Source organism: Pseudorca crassidens, chromosome 4 (genome assembly GCF_039906515.1).
Source record: "Pseudorca crassidens isolate mPseCra1 chromosome 4, mPseCra1.hap1, whole genome shotgun sequence".
Taxonomy (NCBI): domain Eukaryota; kingdom Metazoa; phylum Chordata; class Mammalia; order Artiodactyla; family Delphinidae; genus Pseudorca; species Pseudorca crassidens.
In genome coordinates this window covers 107,747,345-107,765,753 of record NC_090299.1, presented here as the reverse complement: position 1 = coordinate 107,765,753, position 18,409 = coordinate 107,747,345, and the positions used below count along the sequence as shown (strand labels likewise).

General features: G+C 40.8%; 1 long non-coding RNA gene across 1 annotated transcript in view; it reads left to right on the top strand.

The window, feature by feature from the left end:
* Window positions 1–18,409, top strand: part of LOC137223811 (uncharacterized) — a 201,245-nt gene that overhangs the window by 34,202 nt on the left and 148,634 nt on the right. The window contains exons 2-3 of the long non-coding RNA XR_010943074.1: window positions 16,843–17,025; window positions 17,618–17,667. This is a non-coding gene — a long non-coding RNA (uncharacterized lncRNA). The remainder of the gene's footprint in view (window positions 1–16,842; window positions 17,026–17,617; window positions 17,668–18,409) is intronic.

Below are 18,409 nucleotides of genomic sequence, written 5' to 3'. Positions count from 1 at the left end.
ACCATATGACTTGTTCTGACCATTGAGATGTAGTCAGATGTGACATAAACAGATGCTTGAAATGTGGTTGTGTGGTTGGGCTTGCTCCTCTTTTTTTTTTTTTTTTTTTTTTTGCGGTACACGGGCCTGTCACTGTTGTGGCCTCTCCCGTTGCGGAGCACAGGCTCCGAACGCGCAGGCTCAGCGGCCATGGCTCACGGGGCGCAGCCGCTCCGCGGCATGTGGGATCTTCCCGGACCGGGGCACGAGCCCTAGTCCCCTGCATTGGCAGGCGGACTCTCAACCACTGCGCCACCAGGGAAGCCCGGGCTTGCTCCTCTTGCATTCTGGTCATCTGTTACAAGAAAACATGTCCCTTTTACCTGGGTGCCACAATATGACATGTAGAATAGTTCTGCAACTCACAGCCTGAAGCCATGCCTAGCTGATCTGGAACATGAAGTAGAACTGCTCAACTGAACCCTGCCTAGATTAGTCAAACTGTAGCTGCCCTGCCATCCCAGAGCAAGAGAAGAAGTGCTTGTTATTGTAAAATGCTTAGTTTGGGGATGTATTTTTACATAGCATTATTATAGATACAGCAGACTAATGCAACCAGTGAATAATATTTCCTTTTGCTACAACTGAGTTTACTTACTGTCTTGAAGGTATCTATCAGATGTAACCTTGAACAGCACGTATAGCAGGGATACATATAGCAGGGAGTACAATTTGCTATTAGTAAGAGGTAAAAATGGCATTGAAAATCCATTGAATGCATATGGGAATGTGTGAGAACTTTGTCTCATGAGTTTATAAGAGAGAAATTACAGGCAATCAAGAATTCTTCTAGAACAGTGACACTCTGCTATAAGACTGAATAAATGATTGGATAACCAAGTGAATTTTTATAAATCTGTGAGACACTTTTCAGTCATAATAATGATTATATTATAATTGTTTCTGGCTTATTTGTTGTTGCTTTGAAGCTTTTAATTCCATCTTGAATGTGGACAAAGAGTCTTGTGTTCATAAGTATGTTTTGAAGACAAAAAAGTTGAGCACCACTCCTCTAGTGTAAGGTGTTTAGAAGTTGTTGCACAAACTGTTCTTAGTTGCTTTACTGATTAAAGAGAATTATCTACTTCGTATTTTACCCAAAATAATACAAAGATGACTGCAAAGGCACATCCTTTTGTTGCTTGAAAATTAGATATGGAAGCTTTGGGGTACTCAACTTTCTGTCCAGACACTGGAGTTTTCTTGGCTCATAAATACTCCAAGTATTGGTATTTGTTGTTAATTTACCTTGGAATATGTTGAGCAGATAGACCTTGTTTTATTTATTCTTTCAACATATATATTGAGTGCCTTCCATACACTCAGAACTGGGGTAGGTCCTGGGTATGCAGTGGCGAACAAAATAGACACAAGCCCTTGCTTACCAAATGCTTTAAATGCATTTTAATCGTGATAGCACGTGACAATAACCAAGAGAGCATTAAAAATGTAGGTGCCTATGCCCCACCCCAAGAGATTCCGATTCCATTGGAATGGGAAGGGGCGTGGGTATCGGTATTTGTAAAAGCTACCCAGGTTCTAATATGTAGCAAGGTTGAGAGCTGGAGTTTAGCAGGCAGTTAACATTTCTCAAACGTTATTCTGGACAAGGTGCTGTACTGGGCATTTACATGCAGGAGTTTACTTTGTCCTCACTGAGTCTAGAAGGGCTGAGTATGACGGTGCCTTCTTTACTGATGAGCGGTTAGATAACTTTTGTAAATTACACAGAGTATGGACAGAGCCAGAATTCTAACGCAGATCTGTCTTAACCACCATGCTGCACCATCTTTGAAATATAGTTTATGTGGAGCATTCACAAAAAATTAAAATAAAAGTTCATGGAATAAGAGCTTTTAGGCATTTAAAACTAATTAGGAACCCAATAAAGCATTTCTGAATAATGCTATAAATCTGTGGAGAAATATGAAGTGATTTCCGAAAATTTGGTTTGATTTGTACTTAATTTTTCAGGAATTTTATCTGTTTTGGAAGTTTACGTTTTCATGTGCAAACCTCTTCTTTCATCTTTCCCTTCCGCCTCCCTCCCTCCCTTTCCCTGCCTTTTTTTTTCTTTCTGACAGAGAGCCTGTACTGGAGAGAACTGATCAGTCTAGGATTGACATTGAGTGACTATGTGAGTGCACACACGTGTGTGTGTGTGTGTGTGTGTGTGTGTGTGTGTGTGCACTCATTCACTCATCAAACCTAGTCATTGAAAAGCTCCCCCATTTCAACCTTGATCTGAGAAACTTTTGAGTCACTTTTAAGTCATATAAATTCTCAGTCGGGAATTTGTAAATGTACTAAGTCAAATTTAATATTACCTAATCCGATGGTTTCAGGCAAGAACGCCAAGGGTCCAAATTCCCTTCCTTATATACTCCTGTGTTCAAGAAACTGAGAATTGACAGCCTACTTCAAAACCAGAGAGCCTTCAACCAAATGCAAAGCATCAAAATGCTCTGATCAACGAGTGTTAAAACTTTTTCAAAGATGTGATTGTGGGACAGACAATGTGAGTCATGATCATTCTTTGGTTCTCAGCTCCACACCCCGCCCCATCTGTTGAGTAGGATATGTCACTAGTACTGAAGGAGACAAATGGACATATGCTTACATATGAATTAACTTTAAATTGACACTATTCCAAACTATTTCTTTTTCCTATTATTTTTGTTTATCAGTTGGCATTGGCTACTTTCTAATAGTTCAATTTACTTTCCAAAATAGTTTGACCTTTAATGTTAAGCACAGTAATTTTTCTTGTATTTTTGTAAGTATTGCAATGAAAGAAAGAGCTATAAAAAAACTTTGAAAAAGTGTGTATATACATTATTATAGAATTGTTTAAAGAAATATACACCAAACTATTAACATGAACGGTAATTATTTCAGAATAGTATCACTTACACTTTTTTTAGTCTTTACTAATTAGTATTTTCTATTTTCCTACAGTAATTTAAATTTCCTTGAAAATAAGAAAACTCACTCCATAAAGATCTTTGGAAATAATTGACTAAAGAGGTAACAATGGATTGGGGAGAGAAATTGGAGCTAATGTAAGTGTCAGAGCAAGGGTAGACATGATCTCAAAGTCTAGATATGTGCCCTTTCAGCTTGAACTTACAGCCTTATCTAAGGGGCTCAGCACCATTTTCTCCACTTCTCGTCTCTCACTGATGTAGGTACCTAGTTCTTTGCTGGAAGTGCCTACTTATCACTATTGAGGTTGAAAATTCCAGTGCTTGTTTCCCTTGCCTTCTTGCAGCTTGAGATCGGCCATGAGAGCTATCCTTGTCAGTGGTCCCTGAGGGGACCTTCTGGGAAAATTTCCAGGGAGGGACATCTGGGAAAGATTATTCTCCTGGTAAAAAGAGATGGGCAAGTGGAAGCTGCCTTCTTTTGCCTTTGGATGTGACTGTGATATTGTGGTCTACTTGAACCATGAAGCTGGTTGGCTTTTGATGTTCCTTCTGCCATAGATTTTTCAGGGCCTGGTCCCAGATGGCACTTGGCTGGTAGTGAAGGCTGTCTAATCTAGGGTTTGGTTTAGGAGAACCTTTGTCTTTATCTACCTTTCTACTCTCAGCTTTATCAGCAATAAAGGTGATGTCTTGCTCTGTGTCTTATTCCTTGACTTTCTCCTTATTAGTTCAGAACTCAACTGGGGAAGAAGGGTGTATTAGTTTCCTATTGCTGCTGTAACATATCACTACAAGCTTAGTGGCTTAAGACAATACAAATTTATTATGTTATAATTCTGGGGATCAGAAGCAGAAATTCATCTCATTGGGCTAAAAGCAAGGAGTTATCGACTGCATTCCTTCTGGAGGCTCTGGAAGCTTTGAGAGCCTTTTCCTTGTCTATTGCAACTTCTAGAGACTACCTGCATTCCTTGGTTCATGGCCCCTTCCTCTACTTTCAAATCCAGCAGTGTAGTATCTTCAAATCGCTTAACTCTGACCTTCTTCCTTCTTGTTCTATCTTTTAAGGACTCTTGTGGTTAAATAGGGCCCGCCTGGATATTCCAGGATAATCTGCCCATCTCAAGATCTTTAACAAAGTCTCTTTTGCCATGTAAGGTAACAGGTTCTGAGAAGTAGGAACTGGACGTCTTTGCTATGGGCCTTATTCTACCTACCACAAAGGGTATTACTGATTAATAACTCCTCAACCTCCTGCTGGTATTTACTTATTAAAATTCTTCCACCAATAAATGGACTCACATTATTGATGATTGTTTTATATTTCACTGAAGCTCAGCGTAATCTAGACCCAAGGCTGAGACCAGACCTCTGTTTCCTGGTCATTATCTTGCTTGTAATTGTTTGGGTGAAGGTTCTCACTGCCGTGGCACTGGGCCAGGTTATATGTACCAAATGAGGTAGAAAATTCACAATGACTCAGCAAAGTCATTGCTACTTGGTGGAGCTGTCACTTGTGTATGCTGCAATTCAGACCATTGACTTCCTTACCTCTTTTAATTAATTTATATTTTTGGCTGCGTTCATTCTTCATTGCTGAGTGCAGGCTTTCCCTAGTTGTGGCGAGCGGGGGCTACTTTTCCTTGCAGTGCGTGGGCTTCTCATTGCGGTGGCTTATCTTGTTGAGGAGCACGGGCTCTAGGTGTGCAGGCTTCAGTAGTTGTGGCAGGTGAGCTCAGTAGTTGTGGCTCGCGGGCTCCAGAGTGCAGGCTCAGTAGTTGTGGCGCGTGGGCTTAGTTGCTCCGCGGCATGTGGGATCCTCCCGGACCAGGGCTCGAACCCGTGTCCCCTGCATTGGCAGGGGAATTCTTAACCACTGCGTCACCAGGGAATTCCTTATCTCTTTAATGGCAATTTTTACTCACTTCTCTCCTCTAGATTCTATAGGTAGGAGTAACATAACTAGAAAGTATGTGTGTGTGCACATGTGTGTGTGAATGTGTATGATATTTGAAGTAAGGGGTTGACTCAACATATTTATCATGTGTTTATTTCCTGGGAGGGATAATATTTCTCATGTCCCTCTTCCTGGGAGCTGGGATGTTCTGACTCATATTTGCAATTATGACTCAACAACCCCTCCTATCATGCAAAGACTCAGATGAGCTGGGTTGGTCACAGTGGAAATTTTAACAGTCAGTTTGTAAGAAGTGGGTTCAGTGCAGCAGGTTGACAGATTTTCCACAGAGAAAGCTGTGAACAAGTGACGGGAGGATAGGAGAGGTGGCCATAAGGAGCAGATAGCCAAAAGAATAGTGCTGCTAAGAGTCTTATTCTGACGCTGGGGTGAGCTAGGAGGGATGGCCACCTGGGATTGGCAGTAGGGACAGGAGGGCATTAGTGAAGATATGCAAGGATGGGTTGCCAAGGTGAGGAGGCAGGAAGGTGGTTGAAAGGATATACACAGGTAAGATGAATGAGTCAAAGACAAAAAGGATGCTATCCACTGGGGAACTTCAAAACTATTGAGTGACTCTAGACTTAGCCCATGAATGAAGTGTTTTGCTGCAGTCACTCCATTTGCATGGTGCCCGGTGTTTGTCTTAGAGGTGGAGATGATGCTGAAAGGAGCCATGGTAGACTGAATAGGGAGAATGAAAGCAGTGAGCAGCCCAGGAAGGGAGCTCAGAGAAGAGTCCTAGAGCAATGATATCTGATGTGGAATATTAAGTTACTTCCTATTTGATGTTTTGATAACTCTATATTTTCAGCTAAGCCTTGAGAAATGAAGAAGGTCCATGGATGGGAAAAATATGGCAACATGCACAAGAGCCATTGGATTGGCTGGAGGTGTTGGGGAATTGGGTTGGCTGTGAAAGGAGATAGGTAATCAGAGGAGACTATTTCTCCTTCTCACAGCCCCAAACCTTTGAAAATATTAGGGATGTTGCTGGATTTCCTACAATATTGTGGGATGGGAGCATGCATTATTTTATTTGAAAAATAAGGAAAAGAAGGATTCTGGAAGGTGGAGTGCTTGGGGCGGGGGGAACATTTGGATCATATTACTAATTTCCAACTGATTAGGGACTGGAGGTTAAAAACAGTATTTTAACACAGCGTGGCTGCTTACTTGTAATGAATTATAATATGTAATAGTGTAGTAAAATTATAAATTTTACTAGCTTTAAGCTGTTTCCTCTGACCGCATTTGTAAGAATACAAGCATCACAATAATGGATTGTAACATACTGAATTTTCAAATAATTAAGTTCCGTAGTGATTTTTAAAAATAGTCGTGGTGGTGGGGTGCAGTAAAAGCTCTTCTTTATAAAAGAATGGCAACTAGTCCATGCGGAAAGGGTGACTGCATTAGGAAATGGTCATTTTGCCACCAACATTATAACAGTCGATGCAGGAAGATGTACTCCTCTGTATTTATCCAAAGGAGCTGAAAACTTATGTTCACACAAAACCCTGTACACAGATTTTATAACCGCTTTATTCATAATGGCCAAAACATGGTGTCCTTCAGTAAGTGAATGGATAAACCGTAACATATCCAGATGATGGAATATCATTCAGCATTAAAATGAAATGAGCTATGCAACCTAAGTGTCCATCGACAGGTGAGTGGTTAAAGAAGATGTGGTATATATATATATATACACAGGATGGAATGTTACTCAGCCATAAAAATAATGAAATCTTGCCACTGCAACAACACAGATGGACGTAGAGGGTATTATGAGAAGTGAAATAAGACAGAGAAAGACAACTATGGTATGATTTCACTTGTATGTGGAATCTAAAAAACAAAACAAATGAACAAATATAACAAAACAGAAACAGACTCACAGATACAGAGAACAAGTTAGTGGTTGCCAGAGGGGAGAGGGGTAGGGAGAAGGGCAAAATAGATGAAGGGGATTAAGAGGTGCAAGTTGCCAGTTATGAAAATAGATAAGTCACAGGAATGTAACGTATAGCACAGGGAATATAGTCAATAATACTGTAATAACTTTGTGTGGTGTGTAATCTATAAAAACATCAAATCGCTATGTTACACACCTCAAAGTAACATAATATTGTAAGTCAACTATACTCCAATTAAAAAAAGAAAGACGGGGAGGAATTTTAAATGCATATTACTAAGGGAAATAAGCCAATCTGGAAAAGCTACATACTTTCTGGAAAGCTACATACATTCTGGAAAAGGCAAAATGATGGAGACGGTAAAAAATCGGTGGTTGCCAAGGTTAGTGGAGAGGGAAAGATGAGCACAGAGGAATTTTAGGGCAGTGAAACTACTCTGTATGGTGCTGTAATGGTGGACCCATGTCATTATATATTTCTCCAAACCCATAGAATGTAAGCCGTGCTTTAGGTGATAATGATGTGTCAATGTAGGATCATCAATTGTAATAAATGGACCCCTCTGGTGGGAGACGTTGATAATGGGGGAGGTGATGCGTGTGTGTGGGGAGGGTTTATATGGGAAACCTCTGTATCTTCTACTCAGCGTTGCTGTGAACCTCAAACTGCTCTAAAAATGTCATATATATGTGAATATGCACATCATCTCAAAGTGACATTTATTATTTTATTTATTACAAAGGATAAAAGTACCTTTCCAATGAAAAAATATGGCAGACTCTTTAACCAGGCGATCAGACTTAGCATCATAATGGTGAGATAGTGGGATAATGAGACATTTTATGTCTTCAAGTGTGATGTCATGGGGATGCACAACAGCACTTATATAATGTTGCCAAAATCTTGCCAAAAATGTTCACCCTGAATTGAATCATGGGGAAACGATCAGGCAAATCCAGATTGTGGAACATTTTACAAAACAACTGACCTGGGCTCTTCAAAAATGCTAATGTGATAAAAGACCAAAAAAAAAGTTGGGGGAGAAGGAGAAGTGTTTCACATGAAAGGAAACTAGAAAGACATGGTAACAAAATGCAATGCGTCATCCTTGATTGGATCCTGGATTTAAAAAAAGAAAAGCAGCTTTAAGTACTTTATCAGGTCAGTTGGAAAAGTTTGAACATGGACTGTATATTTGATGATACTGTGTCAAGGTTAAACACTTTGAATACAATAATGATATTGTGCTTATGTAGGAGAATGTTCTTATTGAGAGATAAGTGATGAAATGCTTAGGGTTGAAGTATCATGTGTCTGCAGTTTATTTTAAAATGGTATTATACACACACACACAGCGAGAGAGAGTGAGATAAAGCAAATGTGACAAAATGTTTAAAATTAGTGAATCTAGAAGAAAGGTATATGGATGATCCTTATACGATTCCCTCACTGTTTTTGTAGGCTTGAAAATTTCCAAAATAACACATTTAGGTATTATCCAGAGTTGGATATCTGAAACCAGGTGGTTTTAATAAATTATCAAGACCCAATAATAGTATCCTGTCAAAACTCTTCCTGAGATTCTGCAAGAGTGTCCTGGCAGGTATTGTATTACATGCCAGTACCCCCAAAGGGGAAAGTGTAACAAATGAATTAGTTAATGTCTGCTGAATGCTCAATGGACACTCTGTTATGGCTGGTTTGCAAATGCCTGGATTAAAGCGTTTAGACAAAAACCCCTGCAAAAACGAAACCTCATGAGCTTGACCTAATGAAGTAATGTTATTGACAGGCCCAGCTGCCAAAGCCTAACCCTAATGAGACATGAGGGAGGCTGTGCTTGCGACAGTAGCTAGGGTACAAGGTCCTATTTGTGTGACAGAGACAGTTTCATTTGAGGGAGCCGCATGAAACGTACTTATGACAGAAAGGTAGAAAGAGAGAAAGAAATAGAAAGTTAATCACTTGGAATGATCTCGTTATAATAGACAAATTACTTTATACTTAGCTGAAATCTGAATTCTTTCTGTGATCTAGACTCTGAGTAAAGGAAGTTCAAACAGGTAGATAGTTTTGCTTCTGCATTGGGAAAGACTATTTTGAATTGCAATTTTACATACACCATGAGATACAGTAAAGAAAACAATGAAGGAATGTAAAATAAGTAAGTGCTTTCCATGTGGACTGTTACAATCTTATATAATCAACTGTCATATACAAAAGTTCCATGAGATCTGATGTAATCCAGATAAGTATCCCTTACTGTGTTCTCTATGATTCATCGTGGGAAATCTGGCTGGGCCTCTGAGTAAGACCAGCTGCGCATGACGGCCAGACGCTGGCTCTGGATTGAAGGGAAAAGAGATGGTCCATGCGCTTCTTCTGGCCTCTCAAGTTTGTCCTTATAAATTTCTCTCTGCAGGTCCGGGGCTGTCCTTGTTCTCAGGGGACTCTGATGGTACCATGTGTTTGGTGCAGGTTGACATAACCCTGTTCATCTGCAGATTTGGCCTCAACTCCAGGGCTCCCAAGTTGCCAGACCCTCTGTGGGTGGCCTTTTGAGGCCCACTAGTCGTGGGGCTCTAGTGTACCTGGAGAGAGTCCTGGTGAAGCAGAATGTTTCGACATGGCTCTCTTCAGAGTTGTTCGACATGAAAAACATTATGCTGCTTTTACTTTTTTAATTACCAAGTGACGTGGGCCATGACACTCTCAATTCCCACCTCTCACCACCCTTGACTGTCACCTCGGTCTTGAGCCTCACTCATCCAGGCTCTGTGACGGAACGAGGTAATCTATTGCCCAAATTATTTTGTCAATTTTTAAGACTAATTTTTTTAATTATGGAAAATATTTGATTTAGAATGGGTGATAATGGTATGCGTGCATCACAGAAAAATGATAGGACTCTAGGCAGCAATTCTATATTTCTTTTTTTTTGGAAAAATAGCTTTATTGACATGTAATTGACATACAATAAACAGCACATAATTGAAGTGTATAACATGATGCTTTTTAAATTCATTCTTTTAAACATATTTTTGTTGTAGTAAGAACACAACATGAGACCTACCCTCTTAATTTTTAAGTGTACAATATAGTATTTTTGACTATAGGTACAATGTTGTACAGCAGATCTCTAGAAATTATTCACCTTATTGACTGGAACTTTATGCTCGTTGATTAGTAACTCTTTATTTCTCCTTATCCTCAGCCCCTGGCAACCACCATTCTACTCTTTGATTCTATGAATTGACTATTTTAGATAATATCTCAGATGAGTGGAATCATGCAGTATTTGTCTTTCTGAGATTGGCTTACTTCGCTTATTACAATGTCCTCAAGATACATCCATGTTGTTACATATTGCACAATTTCCTTCTTTTTTAAGGTTGAATAATATTCACTCGTATGTATATACCACGTTTTCTCTATCTATTCATCTATCGAAGGACGTTTACATTTCCACTTCTTGGATATTGTGAATAGTGCTGTGATGAACATGGAGTGCTAATATCTCTCTGAGGTCCTGATTTCATTTCTGCATCCCGGGCACAGAATCCTTTCAATTAATTTCTGGATTTCTCATGGAGGGAATTTGTGGATGGGGGCTGAATCAGTGTATTTGTGGAGAAAGGAGGGTCCAGGGCTTCCTACTCTGCCCTCTTGCTGACATCACCTTAAAGACTACAATTTTAATAGTTTGTTTTATAGGCCATGTTTAAAATGACATTTCTTCAGAAGATCATATCAAAATGTGGGTCCAGTTTTAGGTTTCCATGTAGCTCTTGACGGCATTTCTTTTTCTTCTTATAAATTTGTCCTGGGCTGGAGGACATTTTTCTTTTACTCCTCATTCAACAGTTCTTTTCTATTTACATAAATAATGTGGCACCATTACTGAATAATGGTTCTGTGGCACCATTACTCAACCCTGAACACCGTATTAGCACGCCCTGTTCTTTCTTGGTGTTTGTTCCCATATCCTACATTTATCCCAGCCCATGTCCTCTGGTGGGACCCTGCCACGTCTGGGCAGGTTCGCTGGGGCCTCCCTGTAATAAACAATACTGTACCTGGTTAGATTTTCTGGTGCTGAATCCTGTCTGCTGGTTTGAACCTCTCAGTAATGTCCATTGCTTGCTCTCTGCTGGGGTCTTTTCAATCTGCTTGGTTGGAGTTGATCTCTGAGGCCGGGAGAATTCCCTCCGGCCCTGTCTCTTCAGCATGGATTCCTCCTATACTCCTGATTTCCTCCGAGTTGAGACATTGACTTGGAGGAATCCACATGCCAGTGTCAGGTTAAATATCAAGACCGTAGAAGCCTTTGAAATCCATTGGGAGAAACAATGTATGTAAAGGAGAATTGAGGAAAACTCTGATGGTTTGATCAACTCCACTCACCCCCTCAACGTCTAATGATTGACATCCTCAGGAATAACAAAAGGTAGAAAATAAAAGAAACGCAGGAAGAGAAGAAAGCAAAGAGGAAGAAAATATAAGAATGTAACATCTACAGATGTTTTGTAGTTATTGAACCATGAAGTGGAATTAGAACTTGAAAAAAATGGTATAGCAACAGGTTACCAAATTGCTTATTCCCAACTCAAGCACTTAACAGCAAAACCTGGTAAAGCCTGGGAAGCTGGAGCCCATGCTGGAAATAGAGGACACATACAATCACTTTTGATTCCTTTTCCTTTATCTCTAGAAGGATGGATACTTTGGGTAAAATCCAGCTCTTCCACTTTGGTCCTTCAAGGACCAAATATAAAAACAAATGCGTGAGGAAACACTGTGGCTTCCAGGAGAAAGAGGGGGTTTTTTGGATCAAAAGTGTTTATTTTTTGATGATGGCCATTCTGACCAGTGTGAGGTGATACCTCATTGTAGTTTTGTTGTTGTTGTTGCTGTTGTTGTTGTTGTTGTTGTTGTTGTTGTTGTTTTGCAGTACGCGGGCCTCGCACTGTTGTGGCCTCTCCCATTGCGGAGCACAGGCTCCAGACGCGCAGGCTCAGCGGCCATGGCTCACGGGCCTAGCCGCTCTGCGGCATGTGGGATCTTCCCGGACCGGGGCACGAACCTGCGTCCCCTGCATCGGCAGGCGGACTCTCAACCACTGCGCCACCAGGGAAGCCCTGTTGTTGTTTCTTAACATCTTTATTGGAGTATAATTGCTTTACGATTTGTGTTAGTTTCTCCTGTATAACAAAGTGAATCAGCTATATGTGTACATATATCCCCATATCTCCTCCCTCTTGCGTCTCCCTCCCACCCTCCCTATCCCACCCCTCTAGGTGGTCACAAAGCAACGAGCTGATCTCCCCGTGTGATACAGCTGCTTCCCACTAGCTATCTATTTTACGTTTGGTAGTGTATATATGTAAAGGCTACTCTCTCACTTCGTCCCAGCTCACCCTTCCCCCTCCCTGTGTCCTCAAGTCCATTATCTACATCTGCGTCTTTATCCCTGTCCTGCCCCTAGGTTCATTAGAACTATCTTTTTTTTTTTTAGATTCCATATATATATATATATATATATGTGTTAGCATATGGTATTTGTCTTTCTCTTTCTGACTTACTTCACTCTGTATGACAGAATCTAGGTACATCCACCTCACTACAAATAACTCAATTTCATTTCTTTTTATGGCTGAGTAATATTCCATTGTATATATGTGCCACATCTTCTTTATCCATTCATCTGTCAGTCTGGAAGCAACTTAGGTTGCTTCCATGTCCTGGCTATTTAAATAGTGCTGCAATAGTGCTGCATTGTGGTACATGACTCTTTTTGAATTATGGTTTGAAGAAAGGGGTTTTAAACAGTGTACCAGTCTATAGCAATAGAAACCAGCTTTAGTTAATTCTAGAGGCAAGAGGAGTTTTTGTTAGGAAATGCAGATGGCCTTACACAAATGAGAAGATGATAAACCCCCCTCATAATAAGATAAATGACATTTAAGGCTACATTAAGATATCATTTTTTACCTATCAGAACGGCAAAAGTCCAAAATTGGACAGCGTACTCTGTTGGCAAGGCTGGTAGGGGTGCAAAATGATAAACCTTTATGGAGGGCAATTTGGCAATATTTATCAAAATTACAAATGCTCTTATACTTCGAGCCAGCAATCCTGTTTCTGGGAATTTCTTCTAAAGGCATATCTACATACATAAGAAATGACATATGCAGTACTGTTTACAATAGCAAAAAATTGGGAATAAGCCAAATAAACATCAATAGATACTGGTTAAAATAAACAGGGGTACATTCACACAGTGGAAGTTTGTGCCACTGTACAAAAGAATGGGAGGACACTGTGTACTCACGTGGATATTTTGGTAAGCAAAAAAAAGTAAGGTGCAAAGGAATGCACATAGACGCACATGGTGTGTGGACAGTATTCTACCATCTGTGTAAGAAAAGGAAGTGATAAAAATATTTGTGTTCATTGTGTCTGCAAAAAGAAAATCTGGGAGGATACATAAACTTTAAGAGTGGTTACCTAAAGGTTTGAGGGCCAGTGGGGTGCAAAGGGAAAGGGAAACTTCTTTGCATCCCTTGTTGTTTTGCTTTGAATTTGGAACATTAAATAAAAATATTATTTATAATGCTATACTTTCCCAGCTTCATGAAATAAACCACACACAGTCCATTCTGAGATGGCAGCAGTGGTGGCCACAATGACATCCAGTTTCCAGAGGCCCGGAGGCTGTGGTTCCAGTGGCAGCCTCCTGGGTCCACTGTTCAGTGTCAGTGTCAGGGATGTAGACAGTACATGCCATGGTCTATGCCACGGTCTATTTCCAGCACTGGTGTCTTCACTGAGCCACACAAATGGATGCCCTGTGCCAAGATATTGCTCCCCTTTAATACTACAGATGATACTGGGATGGAGCCCCCAAGCTGGTTGTCCATAGCAACCGACAGCCTCAACTATTTGTTCTGCTGTGTACTATGCATAGTATATTTTTCACTTATGCTTTCTTTTGAAAAAATTTGGGAAGCAACTGATTAGAGAATAAGATTTAGAAGAAAAGACTATCCCCCCACCCCTCAGCTTGCCTCCAGTGAGGATAATAAGTCACAAGGATCAAAGGCACTCAGATTTGTTAAATAAAAGACATTCGTTTGTTCTGTTGTGCTTAGAGTGGATTTGCTGCTGTTGATGTTCAAGTACTCAAATGCTCTGCACTGGCGGCTGGTTTCCAAGGAAGAGAAGGCTTCATTAAAGCTGCTTTCCATCAAAGCATTAGAGTGCTTACTATTAGTGAATTAGAGGATTCACAATTAGTGAAAGTCTCCGCCAGATGTACAGGGGAACTTTGGGAAGGGTGATATTTACTTCTATATTCTCTCACTTAAAGGGCATTCAGGAAAAATATGTTTTGAAGCAGGGGAAGGGGGAAAGCCAGGGAGAGGGATAACGTGCCTCAGAGTGCCCTAGCTCAAGTGTTCTTTAAGTCCCTTGATGTTGTCCATATAGGTCAGCCTCCTGGGGTACCAAGTGGGATAGAGATGTGTGGGTATTTGATCTGGAGGGGCAAGTGGAAAATACCCAGTACAACCCCTAAAATTACAGGACAGTGTTAGTCGCACACAGTTGTGTTGGCTTATTGAGTGAGGAATGCTATCATTAACAAAACCTTCATTTGACAATTTTGACTGTTATTCTCTGCTCTCTCACCAGTAGTGTCAAAGGATAGAGAAAGAGCAGGAAGTGGAGTCCTCTGTCCTGACTCCAAGCCCATTTTCATGTTCCTGATAAATCTTTTCTGGATTTCACTCATCTCTCCATCCATCCATCCATCCATCCATCCATCCATCCATCCATCCATCCATCCATCTTTCCAAACATTCATATAACAAGCATACTTTTCAAATTAGTTTGTACTAGGTTCTATGCTAAGAACTGAGAGTAAAGAGAGGAATATCATTACTTTCGTGAATCTCACAGTCTTACAGGAAGACAGATATACAAATAAACTAATACAATGTGATAAGTGTTAATTACAGCCGTGTATAAAAATCATGGAGAGAGGGAAGCCTAAACCTTCATGGTGTAAGTAAGGTAAAGGTGGAACTTAGACTTACACTAGAGTAGAAGTTCCCATATGGTTCCTTTTAATGAAATAGAAAAAGGCGCTCTGAGCAGAAAAGTAGACAAAGGTGCCCCGTCCAGCTGGATACAGTCTTGAGCTAGACCCGTCATTGGTGAGTGGCACTTAGGCCAGATTTCACCTTGCTGCCTAGGAGCCTTTGTGCATCTCGCAGACTGTCTAGCCTTATGGGGCAGCCCTGTCCCTCAGATGTGATTTTCCAAAGGCTACTACATCAGGGTCAGAGCTTCTCTTTCATCGGGACCTACCCAGAGAAGGGAAGGGGTGTCTGGATAGGGGTGATCTAATTGTTATCAGCTCAACTTCCCCCCCACCTTGCTTAAGAAGAAAAATTTTAACCAAACCAGGATTCAAAACATTTTTGGAGCCAGGCAGCACCGATCAGAGCTTTATTGTCCTTACTGCTTCGCGGGTGTGCCCGCAGACTATAAATAGCTGAACTCACTCTCTTTTCCTTGTCTTCCCACTACTGATAATACAGTCAAGTACATTTGCAAATTTCCTGTATAGTAACTATATGAGTGAATTCACATCTCAGTATTTCTGGTGTTTCTTCTCATTTGCTCTTTGAAGATTTGGAGTAATAGCTTCTCTAGCATGAAGCAAATTTGTGGTCTTCATTGTCAGTAAACCACCAAAAGGATATAGTCTAAGGGAACTTATTGACAGGGGCTTGTTGGAAATTTGTGCTATAGATTTAAAAAGAATCCCAGGGGCTTCCCTGGTGGCGCAGTTGTCAAGAATCCTCCTGCCAATGCAGGGGACACGGGTTCAATCCCTGGTCCAGGAAGATCGCACGTGCCGCAGAGCAACTAAACTCGTGCACCGCAACTACTGAACCTGCGCTCTAGAACCCGTGAGCCACAACTACTGAGCCCACACACCACAACTACTGAAGCCCGTGCGCCTAGAGCCCGTGCTCTGCAACAAGAGAAGCCACTGCAATGAGAAGCCCGTGCACTGCAACGAAGAGTAGCCCCCGCTTGCCACAACTAGAGAAAGCCCACGCAGTAATGAGGACCCAATGAAGCCAAAAATAAATTAATTTAAAAAAAAAAAAAGAATCCCAAATCCAAAAGCAACCCCTGCAGCTGTTTTTGAGTGACTGCAGTGAGATGCAGTTTTGCATTATTTTATTTTTCAGGACGTTGGTGTTTGAATATTTGAGAAGCGCTCAGCTTACATAAATTAATAGTACCCTTTGTGGTGGACTGGCCAGGGAACCAAAACACCGTTTGGAATTGTTTGACTCATTCTTACACCTTTCACCCTCCTTGCAGCAGTGAGAAACTGGGATCTATTTTTAAAACTTATTTTTTGGCATTATTAAATACATTTCTGATATGTTTTAATTCAGACACCTGGCTTCTCTCTACACAATGCCAATAATCATTGTTTAAAATGTTTATTTCTATCTCATTTTTCTCCTCAAGAGCTCGAAGGAATCCAATTCAGTTTTCCAGCCTAAAGAATAGGAATGGGCCGGCAAAGTGAGAACTGCAGGAAAGTGGGAGGGGCAGGGAGGCCACGGGGCCAGAGATGTGAAGATTGTTACTATGGGCTGCAGTGACAACCAACAGCTTCCTCATATGGGCAAGTCACACAGACTCTTGAGACTTAGCTCTCTGTAAAATTTCCCAAATTATGCTAGAATTCATTGCTTTCTCACCATCACTGGCTTGATGCCAGCGTCATGCACGCTAAAGAAATATGTTTGGGGAAAGCAAGACAATAGTCAGCAAACAAATGGATTCAAAGCTGGAACAAGAAGATTCTTATTTTAGAAGGTATAATTTCATACGGCAGCCCTGGTGTGATCGGTGTTCTTTCATAAATTTTGATGATCTATTAAATCAATGCTTCTTGCTTTTTCCTTAGGGAGAAGTTCCCTCCATGCTTTCCAACTGTCTCCACCTGTACAAGGCACAGGTTGGTCATTTACTGGTCAATTTGCTCATTAATAACAAACACCCCACGTGAGAAGTTCCCATTGACTAAATTAATTGGATAACTGCAAAGGCTCCACTTGTCTTGGGACTGTGAGAAGACGTCTCATTACTGGTGAGTGGTTAGCCGTCTTCAGCACCATGATCTTCATGTTGCCTTCGCTGTCTACTTTTCAGCTCACCACAGCCTTGCATAGGTGCCTGTTAACCTATCATAAATGAGCACAATTTGAGAAAAGTTAGTTGGAAAAGGAGAGTAAGTTTTTTCTTCCCAAATACGTAATTTCTGATTCGGGTGGCAGTTGGCATGCTTTAAAAAAAATTAGTTTATTCCACAAATATTTATTGAGCCCTACTATATGCAAGGCACAAGAGGATGCAGCAGTGAAGTCTCAGACAAGCGCTCAGTTCTCATAAATCTCGTAATCTAGAGGAAGGAGACAGACAATAAACAATTATGAAAATAATGCCATTCTAGATAGTGATAAATACCATAAAAAATGAAATGGGGATGTGCTGGTGGGATGCTTCTTTAGGTTGGGTGGTTAGGGAAAGGCTCTTTGAGGAGGTGAATTTTGCTCTCTTAAGCTGTGATTTATTCGATGCTTTCTATGCTAAGCCTGGCCTAAGCATTTTATTTATATTAATTCATTCAATCCACACAGTAACCCTATGAAAAAGTACGATTGTCTCCTCTCTACAAACAGGAAACTGAAAGATGGAGCCATTTGGATACTGGCCCAGGACCACCCAAATGGTAAATAGTAGAGCCAAATTTGAACCCAGAGAGTTTAGCTCCAGAATCTGTCCCTTTAATTACTATAGATGCTGTCTGTCTGCCCTAAGTTGAAACCCCAAGGGCCCAAAGAAGCCAGCCATGTATAAAGTTGGGGGCAGCTGTGCTAGGTAGGCTGAAGGAAGAGCAAGTACAGAGTTCTTGAGCAGAAAGAAGGTTGTGGTCTGAGGCGCAGGCCAGAGACCACTGTAGTTGGAGGAGACTGAACAAGGACAGAAGGGGAGGGTGACGGGCTTAGCAGAAAGCAGACCTTATAAGAAGGCTTTATAAGGCCTTGTGGTCCTTGGTAAGGAGTTAGGTTTAATTCTAAGGGAAGCCATTGAAGGGTTATAAGAAGGGAAGCAGTTCTGCCTTTAGACCAAATAAGAGGGGTTCCTGTCCTGGACTCCATGCTTTAATGGGCACCACGTATGACACACACACACACACGCGCGCGCGCGCGCGCAGGCACACACAAGAAACAGATTCTTCAAGTTCCGGGTATTGCTTTATGGTGAAAATAGTGATAGAAATGGTGACCATTTATACAAAACAATTAAAATGTTTTGTAATCTCTATGCAATAATAATAATTATGATGTGCAACCCCAGTAAGATATTTGAACATGATATGTAGAATTTGAAGTTTATTTTTGATTCTAAATTATGGTTTAAGAATTTTGACAATTCTGGTTGCTTTCTGGAGACAGTTTCTCTGAGTTGAA